Source organism: Salmo trutta, chromosome 33 (genome assembly GCF_901001165.1).
Source record: "Salmo trutta chromosome 33, fSalTru1.1, whole genome shotgun sequence".
Taxonomy (NCBI): Eukaryota; Metazoa; Chordata; class Actinopteri; order Salmoniformes; family Salmonidae; genus Salmo; species Salmo trutta.
Window position 1 is genome coordinate 38427094 of NC_042989.1, and position 12479 is coordinate 38439572.

The following is a 12479-nucleotide window of genomic DNA, read 5'->3' on the forward strand; positions in this document are numbered from 1 at the left end:
TCCCTCTATCTCTCTCTCTGTCTCGCTGTCTCTCACATTCATTCATTCTTTCTGAACGTAGGGCTACATTACAATGGAACACAGATCATCTGGCCCAACGCTGAGTGGACAATGTGTGATCTGTCTGGAGCCGATGCTGAAGGACAGTATCAGTCCAGAGTAGCCTAGATGAAGTTAAGACTTCTTGTCCATTCAAACTACTCGTATTTATAAATCAACCAGTAAATTACTACTGACCCCAAACGTTGGTGTCAATCAAGAGTGTATGTGTAAGGTGATTGGGTGGTTGGAGCGTTGAGTCAAGCACATCTTAGTTATTGTAGCTGATGATGAATAATGTCAACTATTTCCAGTCAATTAACTTTGTCTTCCTTAGCTGACAATAATTAGAGCCAGCCATGTCCACACTCTGCATGTATCCTATGATAATCAGGCACACACACACACGCACGCACGCACGCACGCACGCACGCACGCACGCACACACACACACACACACACACACACACACACACACACACACACACACACACACACACACACACACTAGGTTTGACAATGTTTATATGTGTGTGTGTGTGTGTGTGTGTGTGTGTGTGTGTGTGTGTGAATTAGGTTTGACAGTGAATCCTCTGTAAGCTGTGGCCTTAGTCTGCTCCTCAGGACACACACACACACACACACACACCCACACACACACACACACACACACACACACAATCCTCAATCCCCTGTCTTATCTCGTTAATCTTGTCTCGTACCACTTCTTTAGTCAGCCTGACCTAATATCACTGACTGACTGGTTCTGATACTAATATCACTGACTGACTGGTTCTGATATTAATATCACTGACTGACTGGTTCTGATACTATATCACTGACTGACTGGTTCTGATTCTATATCACTGACTGACTGGTTCTGATTCTATATCACTGACTGACTGGTTCTGATATTAATATCACTGACTGACTGGTTCTGATACTAATATCACTGACTGACTGGTTCTGATATTAATATCACTGACTGACTGGTTCTGATACTATATCACTGACTGACTGGTTCTGATTCTATATCACTGACTGACTGGTTCTGATTCTATATCACTGACTGACTGGTTCTGATTCTAATATCACTGACTGACTGGTTCTGATATTAATATCACTGACTGACTGGTTCTGATACTATATCACTGACTGACTGGTTCTGATTCTATATCACTGACTGACTGGTTCTGATTCTATATCACTGACTGACTGGTTCTGATTCTAATATCACTGACTGACTGGTTCTGATTCTATATCACTGACTGACTGGTTCTGATACTAATATCACTGACTGACTGGTTCTGATTCTAATATCACTGACTGACTGGTTCTGATTCTAATATCACTGACTGACTGGTTCTGATTCTATATCACTGACTGACTGGTTCTGATTCTATATCACTGACTGACTGGTTCTGATTCTAATATCACTGACTGACTGGTTCTGATTCTATATCACTGACTGACTGGTTCTGATACTAATATCACTGACTGACTGGTTCTGATACTATATCACTGACTGACTGGTTCTGATTCTATATCACTGACTGACTGGTTCTGATACTAATATCACTGACTGACTGGTTCTGATACTAATATCACTGACTGACTGGTTCTGATTCTATATCACTGACTGACTGGTTCTGATACTAATATCACTGACTGACTGGTTCTGATTCTATATCACTGACTGACTGGTTCTGATTCTATATCACTGACTGACTGGTTCTGATTCTATATCACTGACTGACTGGTTCTGATTCTAATATCACTGACTGACTGGTTCTGATACTAATATCACTGACTGACTGGTTCTGAAACTAATATCACTGACTGGCTGGTTCTGATACTAATATCACTGACTGACTGGTTCTGATACTAATATCACTGACTGACTGGTTCTGATTCTATTTCACTGACTGACTGGTTCTGATTCTATATCACTGACTGACTGGTTCTGATTCTAATATCACTGACTGACTGGTTCTGATACTAATATCACTGACTGACTGGTTCTGAAACTAATATCACTGACTGGCTGGTTCTGATACTAATATCACTGACTGACTGGTTCTGATACTAATATCACTGACTGACTGGTTCTGATTCTAATATCACTGACTGACTGGTTCTGATTCTAATATCACTGACTGACTGGTTCTGATACTAATATCACTGACTGACTGGTTCTGAAACTAATATCACTGACTGGCTGGTTCTGATTCTAATATCACTGACTGACTGGTTCTGATTCTAATATCACTGACTGACTGGTTCTGATTCTAATATCACTGACTGACTGGTTCTGATACTAATATCACTGACTGACTGGTTCTGATTCTATATCACTGACTGACTGGTTCTGATACAAATATCACTGACTGACTGACTGGTTCTGAAACTAATATCACTGACTGACTGGTTCTGATACAAATATCACTGACTGACTGACTGGTTCTGATACTAATATCACTGACTGACTGGTTCTGATACTAATATCACTGACTGACTGGTTCTGATTCTAATATCACTGACTGACTGGTTCTGATTCTAATATCACTGACTGACTGGTTCTGATACTAATATCACTGACTGACTGGTTCTGATACTAATATCACTGACTGACTGGTTCTGATCCTAATATCACTGACTGGTTCTGATACTAATATCACTGACTGACTGACTGGTTCTGATACTAATATCACTGACTGACTGGTTCTGATACTAATATCACTGACTGACTGACTGGTTCTGATCCTAATATCACTGACTGACTGGTTCTGATCCTAATATCACTGACTGGTTCTGATATTAATATCACTGACTGACTGGTTCTGATACTAATATCACTGACTGACTGGTTCTGATACTAATATCACTGACTGACTGGTTCTGATACTAATATCACTGACTGACTGGTTCTGATTCTATATCACTGACTGACTGGTTCTGATATTAATATCACCGACTGACTGGTTCTGATACTAATATCACTGACTCAAGCAACGTTACTCCTCACGCAATCTTGGTTCACTTATCCACCTCCATTACATGTGCAAATGTTTGCGTGTTTGTGTGTGTGTGTGTCAGTGTTGGAACGATGTTTGTTGCTTTCATTCCTTTATCCCTTCTATCATCATGTTGATTATTAAAAACACAACCCCCCCTCTACTCCTTCTTCTTGCTCCATTGTCCCTTCTGTCTTTCATTGTGGAGCAGCACTCCATCACTGACCACATGACAGCCTCTCCTCATTTACCCCCTCAGACCACCACCAAAATAGACCAGCTAATGTCCTGCAGAATAAATATTTTGCCTCATGGCTGATTTGTTTATGCCGGTAGATTGATACTAATGTTTGTGTGTGTGTGTGTATGTGTGTGTGTGTGTGTGTGTGTCTATGAGTCATCAGAAGCAGCTAGTTACGCTCTGCTCCTCAGCTATGCTGCGGCTCTGGACCACAACACAACACAACACAACACACCACATCACAACACAACACACCACAACACACCACAACACATCACATCACACCACATCACACCACACCACACCACAACACAACACACCACATCACAACACAACACATCACAACACACCACATCACAACACACCACATCACAACACACCACATCACAACACACCACATCACAACACACCACATCACAACACAACACACCACAACACAACACAACACATCACACCACATCACAACACATCACAACACACCACATCACACCACACCACAACACAACACATCACACCACATCACAACACAACACACCACACCACATCACACCACACCATGACACAACACAACACACCACACCACAACACAACAACACATCACAACACAACACAACACAACACACCACACCACACCACATCACACCACAACACAACACAACACACCACATCACAACACAACACACCACACCACACCACACCACAACACACCACACCACAACAGAACACACCACAACACATCACACCACACCACGACACAACACAACACACCACACCACAACACAACAACACATCACAACACAACACAACACACCACACCACACCACATCACACCACAACACAACACACCACATCACACCACAACACAACACAACACAACACACCACACCACGACACAACACAACACACCACACCACAACACAACAGCACATCACAACACAACACAACACAACACACCACACCACACCACACCACAACACAACACACCACAACACAACACACCACATCACAACACAACACACCACACCACACCACAACACAACACACCACACCACACCACAACACACCACAACACAACACACCACACCACACCACAACACACCACAACACACCACAACACAACACACCACACCACAACACAACACACCACACCACACCACAACACAACACAACACAACACAACACATCACAACACACCACACCACAACACACCACATCACATCACAACACACCACACCACAACACAACACACCACACCACAACACAACACAACACAACACAACACACCACTTCACAACACAACACAACACACCACACCACATCACAACACAACAGAACACACCACATCACAACACAACAGAACGTTTTTTACCAAATGTAACAGAATAGACACCAACTCTGCTCCCCAACGTAACTCACACCAACTTCAACCCTACTGATATTTCCTGCCACCATATTCCCTATATAGGGCCTATATAGTGTACTACTTTTGACAAGAGTCCAATGGCAATGGGGAATAGGGCACCATCTCGTACACAATACGAAAGACAGAGGGTAGAGATTTCATGAATCTTTTTCCCAGAAATGTGTTGTCTGTTATGCAACCGCTAGACAGTTAGAGGCCCACACTGAGCCCATCCCACAGATGTTATTAATAAATAATTTTATGTAGACACACGTTATATGTTGCAGAGTGGGACGTCACAGTTGATTCAGTATTAGATTCGAAAACGGATGACACTCAACTACTTTTCTCCTTCTGACACCCAGGTGGTGACACACATCTCTTCGTGCCTGGCAGATATCTCAGCTTGGATGTGTGCCCACCACCTCAAGCTCAACCTCGACATGACAGAGCTGGCGTGACCCTGGACAACACCCTGTCGTTCTCTGCAAACATGAAAGCATCTTTATCCTCTACAACATCTGTAGAGTAGCACCCTGCCTCACACAAGAAGCAGCGCAGGTCCTATAACTGAGATATGTGGTTGTCCCACCTAGCTCTCATGGAAATATGAGAGAGACGTAGAGAGATGGTTACAGTGCCTTACAAAAGTAGTCATCCCCCTTGGTGTTTTTCCCACTTTGTTGCATTACAGCCTGCCATTTAAATTTATTTTTATTTGGATATCATGTAATGGACATCCACAAAATAGTCCAAATTGATGAAGTGAAATGAAAAAAATGACTTGTTTCAAAAAATTAAAAAATATTAAAAACGGAAAAGTGGTGCGTGCATATATATTCACCCCCTTTGCTATGAAGCCCCTAAATAGGATCTGGTGCAAACAATTACCTTCAGAAGTCACATAATTAGTTAAATAAAGTCCACCTGTGTGCAATCTAAGTGTCACATGATCTCAGTATATATACACCTGTTCTGAAAGGCCACCGAGTCTGCAACACCACTAAGCAAGGGGCGCCACAAAGCAAGCGACACCATGAAGACCAAAGAGCTCTCCATTCAGGTCAGGGACAAAGTTGTGGAGATGTACAGATCAGGGTTGGGTTCTAAAAAAATATCTGAAACTTTGAGCATCCCACGGAGCACCATTAAATCCATTATTAAAAAATGGACAGAATATGGCACCACGACAAACCTGCCAAGAGAGGGCCGCCCACCAAAACTCACCGACCAGGCAAGGAGGCCATTAATCAGAGTGGCAACAAAGAGACCAAAGATAACCCTGAAAGAGCTGCAAAGCTCCACAACGGAGATTGGAATATCTGTCCATAGGACCACTATAAGCCGTACACTCCACAAAGCTGGGCTTTACGGAAGATTGGCCAGAAAGAGCCATTGCTTAAAAAAAAAAATAAGGAAACACATTTGGTGTTTGCCAAAAGGCATGTGGGAGACTCCCCAAACATATTGAAGAAGGTACTCTGGTCAGATGAGACTAAAATTGAGCTTTTCGGACATCAAGGAAAATGCTATGTCTGGCGCAAAACCAACACCTTTCATCACCCCGAGAACACCAGGGACTGGGAAACTGGTCAGAATTGAAGGAATGATGGATGGTGCTAAATACAGGGAAATTCTTGAGGGAAACCTATTTCAGTCTTCCAGAGATTTGAGATTGGGACAGAGATTCACCTTCCAGCAGGACAGACCCTAAGCATACTGCTAAAGCAACACTCAAGTGGTTTAAGGGGAAACATTTAAATGTCTTGGAATGGCCTAGTCAAAGCCAAGACCTCAATCCAATTGAGAATCTGCGGTATGACTTAAAGATTGCTGTACACCAGTGGAACCCATCCAACTTGAAGGAGCTGGAGAAGTTTTGCCTTGAAGAATGGGCAGAAATCCAAGTGGCTGGATGTGCCAAGCTTTTAGAGACATCCCCCAAGAGACTTGCAGCTGTAATTGCTGCAAAAGGTGTCTCTACAAAGTATTGACTTTGGGGGGTTGAATAGTTATGCACGTTCAAGTTTTCAGTTTATTTGTCTTATTTCTTGTTTGTTTCACAATAAAAAATATTTTGCATCTTCAAAGTGGTAGGCATGTTGTGTAAATCAAATGATACAAACCCCCAAGAAATCCATTTTAATTCCAGGTTGTAAGGCAATAAAATAGGAAAAATTCCAAGAGGGTGAATACTTTCGCAAGCCACTGTAAGTGACTGTTGGTTTTGGATTTTCACCTAATCTCTCCTCATCTCCCCTCCCCTCCCCTCTCTCCTCCCCTTCACTCCTGTCCTCCCCTCCCCAGACCTCCTTTGCATTCTCTCCTCCCCTCCTCTCTTATCCTGTCCTCTCCTCCCCTCCTGTCCTCCTCTCATCTCCTTTCTGTTTGTGGAGACATTTCAACATCTGAAACATTCATCATTTATAATCTGTTGGTTATGTCCAGAAATATGCACGCAAGCACATTCCCACGTATTCAAATAGACACACACACACACGCACGCACGCACGCACGCACGCACGCACACACACACACACACACACATTTACAGTTTAGTAATTTTCCAGATGCTCTTATCCAGAACGACTTACAGCAAGTTCATTCATCTTAAGATGCTGTAGATAGGTGGGACAATCACATATCTTAGTCATAGGACCTGCACTGCTTCCTGTGTGAGGCAGGGTGGTACTCTACAGATGTTGTAGAGGATAAAGATGCAGGAGTGAGTCACTGCTTTCATGTTTGCAGAGAACAACAGGGTGTTGTCCAGGGTCACGCCAGCTCTGTCTTGTTGAGGTTGAGCTTGAGGTGGTGGGCCAACATCCAAGCTGAGATACCTGCAGGCATGCAGAGATGTGTGTCACCACCTGGGTGTCAGAAGGGGGGAAGGAGAAAAATAGTTGAGTGTCATTCGCATAGCAGTGATAGGAGAGACCATGTGAGGATATGATGGAGCTGAGTGACTTGGTGTATAGAGAGGAGGAGAGGGGGGTTGCTGTGAGATTAGTTGTGGAACACTGTCTAGTAAAGATGAGTTCAAGCACATTGCCTGCCTTCTGATTGGGAGGGGACTGAAAAAGGGTGAGGTCAAAAGAGGCAACAAGGGGAAATAAAGAGATGGAAAGAAATTAATCGAAGGCAGGCGTCGGGAAGTTGAAGTTGCCCAGTACGATGAGCGGTAAGCCATCACACTGGGCACACACACAAAACCCAGTGCAGTACATGGCAAGAATCCTCTAAGAAAGAATCCTCCATCTCAGGTCAGGTCAGGTTTTGTAACACTTTCCATACCCAACAAGAGAAAACCAGGAAAAACATTCAGGAAGATAATGGGTTTTCTGTACTAAAATAACACATGAAAGTGGCTCATTCTTTCAAAACTCTAAACACACAAAGACAAAAACACATGCAAAATGTAAGAAAAAAGACATTCGTCTGCATCCTGCCTCCTATTTCAGTCTGACCACAGCACCTCATCTACATCACAAGCCATGTTCTCCCTGGCTAAACATCGGGGAAAGAATCTTCTGGAGTGACGGATCCAGCCGCTGAAAGCCCCCATATCAACTACACCACATCCATCCTCCGTTGCCTGGAGAAGAGGCAGGCCTGCGAGGGGATGGCAGTCATTCACCTTCCACCGCCATGCCGAAAAAAACTCTTCAATTGGGTTTAGGAATGGGGAATATGGTGGGAGGTATAGAACAATAAATTGTGGGTGGTCGATGAACCACCAGAGCAGCCCGGTGGAAACTCACGTTGTCCCAGATGACAACATACCTGGGCTGCTCTGGTCCACCCCTCTGCTCGGCTGGAATGAGGATGCCATGTAGTGTGTCCAGGAATGTGATGAGAAGGGCGGTGTTGTAGGGACCAAGGTTGGCATGGTGATGGAGGAAGCCTTGCTGGCTAACGGCTGCACACATGGTGATATTCCTTCCATGCTGTCCAGGGACATTCACAATGTCACGGTGACCAATAATATTCTGTCCCCGTCCACTTCTTTTGGCTAGGTTGAAGCCAGTCTCATCAATGTAAATATATACGTGCTGAATTGCAGTGGCATCCAGCTCCAAGACTCTCTGAAACAGACAACAAGACAATATGTGACATAGACCTAGAGCAGTCAATATGGTGAGGCACAATACACAGGATTACAGTACTGTAATGTGTCTATACAGTGCTGATATGATAGTAAATTCACAGTATAGTACATACTTGCACATATTTATAGTGCTGTTCTTTAACCTTCTCTGAGTTTCACTCAAATAGCACCCCGTGGACCTGTTTAATCCGGATTCGATTGCGCTGCAATACACGGTCCAATGTAGACAAGCCCACCTGGTGAATGTTATTAAATATTGTGTTGTCTGCAATTATGTGGTTCTGGATTTCTCGTAGTCTAATGGTATTGTTTGCCACCACCAACATGTTCACAGTAGCGGTCTCCTGTTCTGGTGTGAACAGCTGGTGTCTTCCACCATGGTGTCACAGTATCCACAGAAGATGGCGCCCCTCCTCGGTCGGGCGGTGCTCGGCGGTCGTCGTCGCCGGTCTACTAGCTGCCACCTATCTATGTTTCTGTGTTTGTTGGGTTTTGTCTGTCTAGGTCCGCACCTGTTTCTTGTCTGTCATTAGTGGGGGGGGGGTATTTAGTTTGGTCCTTTGGGTTCGTTTTTTTGTGCGGGATTAATTGTATGTCGACGGGCAGTGTTTGTGTACGCTGTTGTTGTGTTTTCCCAGCGGAACACGTTGGATTATTATTATTGCCGGGCTGCGCCCCGTGCGTATTTTTTCAATAGTGGGTTACCTGTTTCCCTTTTGGGTATTGCGTGCTCCCTGTGCCTTTTTGACCACCGAGTGTTGTCGGTGTAAATAAACTGGACATAAGTCTCCTGCGTTTGACTCTGCCCCTTCCTCCTGCCCTTAAGGATCCGTGACACATGGCCTGGCCGTCTCTCAGTTCTGCAGAAGATCCGCAAATATGATATGATTGGTTACAGTAAGCTAAAATAATACATTTTCTTTCAATATAAAATGACATTACTGTAACATTGGTCAACAATCACTGAGTAACATAGGCCTACTGATATGTCGGACTGCAGTATACATACATAAAGAGCATAGTGTACATTGGTACATGAGTTTTAGGTTTCGGTGATTGCGTTTCAAGTTCCAATTTTAGTGTGTAAACAATTGGGAAAAACTGTAAATGGATGCTACCTTGTAGCTTGCAGTTTATAAGGTACTCATTTAGCAAAACACAACTTATCTGAACACAAGTGTGACACATGAATGTGTAGGGAGTCTTGGTCTTCAAAATATCACAACTTATTTCACAATATTATTATGATTTTGTTTTGACACTCAGCTATAGGTCAAAAAGGAACAACATTTAGAATTTATGTTTCAGGAATAAAAAACGTAATTTTTAACAATTTTTCAACATGTTTCTACTTTATTAGGTACTGTCTGAGCACAAAAATATGCTATGATTGATTGATTTTGATGATAGTAGTGAAATCGTGAAAGTATGTTTTTCCTGGCTACTCTGTGTGAGTTATCATTCCACACACACATCAGTCATCGCTAGACATCGTTACTATGGCAGCACAGAAACACAACAACAAAGATCTTTCTAACACCAAAACAACACACAAACACACGTATGAAGGGTGATAAAGGCCATAAATGAACCGGAGGGGGGTGACTGAAATCCTTACTAACACCTTGTTGATCGGCTGAACACGTAAAAAACAAAAGGATTATTTTGGCCACAGGTACACAGCTTACAACTGGATGGACTCCCAGCTCAAAGTGAGACTATTTAGATATTACTGCACTGTTGGAGCTGGGAACACAAGCATTTCGCTACACCCGCAATAACATCTACTGAATATGTGTATGTGACCAATAACATCTGCTGAATATGTGTAGGTGACCAATAACATCTGATGAATATGTGTATGTGACCAATAGCATTTGATTTGAATGAATGTCTAACGTCTGCATGACCCATGAAAGTCTGATTAATTCTGTTCCTAATAGATGAGTTAATGGAATTCACTCCAGAATATAATAGCCACTGTACTAGCAGGACCCTTTACCATCTGTCAAGGTGGGTGTTATAATGCCAGTATATAAAAAGCAACACATTAACCACATTATTACATTGTTCATTGGGTAGTTTAAGGCGGGATCTCTGGCTAATCCATGGTAAATTAAAATTTTACCTGTTGTAGCCAGCTAGCTAGCTAACGTTTTCACATCTTACTGTTAATGACAGTACATGTCTGTGTGTGTGTGTGTGTGTGTGTGTGTGTGTGTGTGTGTGTGTGTGTGTGTGTGTGTGTGTGTGTGTGTGTGTGTGTGTGTGTGTGTGTGTGTGTGTGTGTGAGAGAGATAGAGAGAGGGAGAGACAGAGAGCGATGATGATCACTGTAACTTTAGAAAACTTGTCATCAGTGCAAAGCTGTCATCAAGTCAAACGGTGGCTACTTTGAAGAATCTCAAATATAATTTGAGTTTTACACTTTTTTTGGTTACTACATGATTCCACATGTGTTATTTCATAGTTTTGATGTCTTCACTATTATTCTACAATGTAGAAAATATAAAAAATTAAGAAAACCTTTGACTGAGTAGGTGTGTCCAAACTTTGACTGGTACTGTATATGAGCAAGTTGCAAAACATTGAAAACATCCCTAAGATATAACTGCCACAATCTTCTTCAACAAGTAGCATGGTAATACTGTTCGCCAGCTGAGTCCACAAAGTCTCTTCAGAATGTCCTTTTCTAGTTGCTGTCTTTTAAAATCTCGAATGTAAAAAGTTGCAATGTGCTGATTCTCTTCACTGCAGATCTGACCCATCACACCCCTTATTAATCATGCATTTTAAAAAAAATCTATGGGCCTTCATATACTCTGTTCTTTCTATGCATTTAATGTCTGTGAATTATGAAACAATTACTGAATGCAGATGTGCAAAACTTTGTGATGTAGATTTGTTTTTGATGTTTGCTTGATCTGTTTTAAAGTTAAGAATATGTTGCACATTGAAACCGTAGTATTTTAATTTAACCTTTATTTAACTAGGCAAGTCAGTTTAAGAACAAATTATTATTTACAATGACGGCCTACCCCAGCCAAATCCGGACGACACTGGGCCAATTGCGTTGCCGCCCTATGGGACTCCCAATCTCGGACGGTTGTGATACAGCCTGGAATCAAACCAGGGACTGTAGTGACGCTTCTAGCACTGAGATGCAGTGCCTTAGACCCCTGTGCCACCCGGGAGCCCAAATAATTGGTGACTATGGAAACCAATAGAAATGTAATGAATAATGTTTTCGATATCTAACTTTTTCTTCTCAAATTCTTTTTACAGTAGTCGGGTGGTCATTACCAGGTTATGATGAGGTCTTAACTTTGACCAGTACATAATATAGTGGTCAGAATTATGACCAACTCAATCAATAAAATGTATTTATATAGCCCTTCTTACATCAGCTGATGTCACAAAGCGCTGTACAGAAACCCAGCCTAAAACCCCAAACAGCAAGCAATGCAGGTGTAGAAGCACAGTGGCTAGGAAAACTCCCTAGAAAGGCCAGAACCTAGGAAGAAACCTAGAGAGGAACCAGGCTATGAGGGGTGTCCAGTCCTCTTCTTGCTGTGCCGGGTGGAGATTATAACAGAACATGGCCAAGATGTTCAAATGTTCATAAATGACCAGCAGGGTCAAATAATAATTATCACAGTGGTTGTCGAGGGTGCA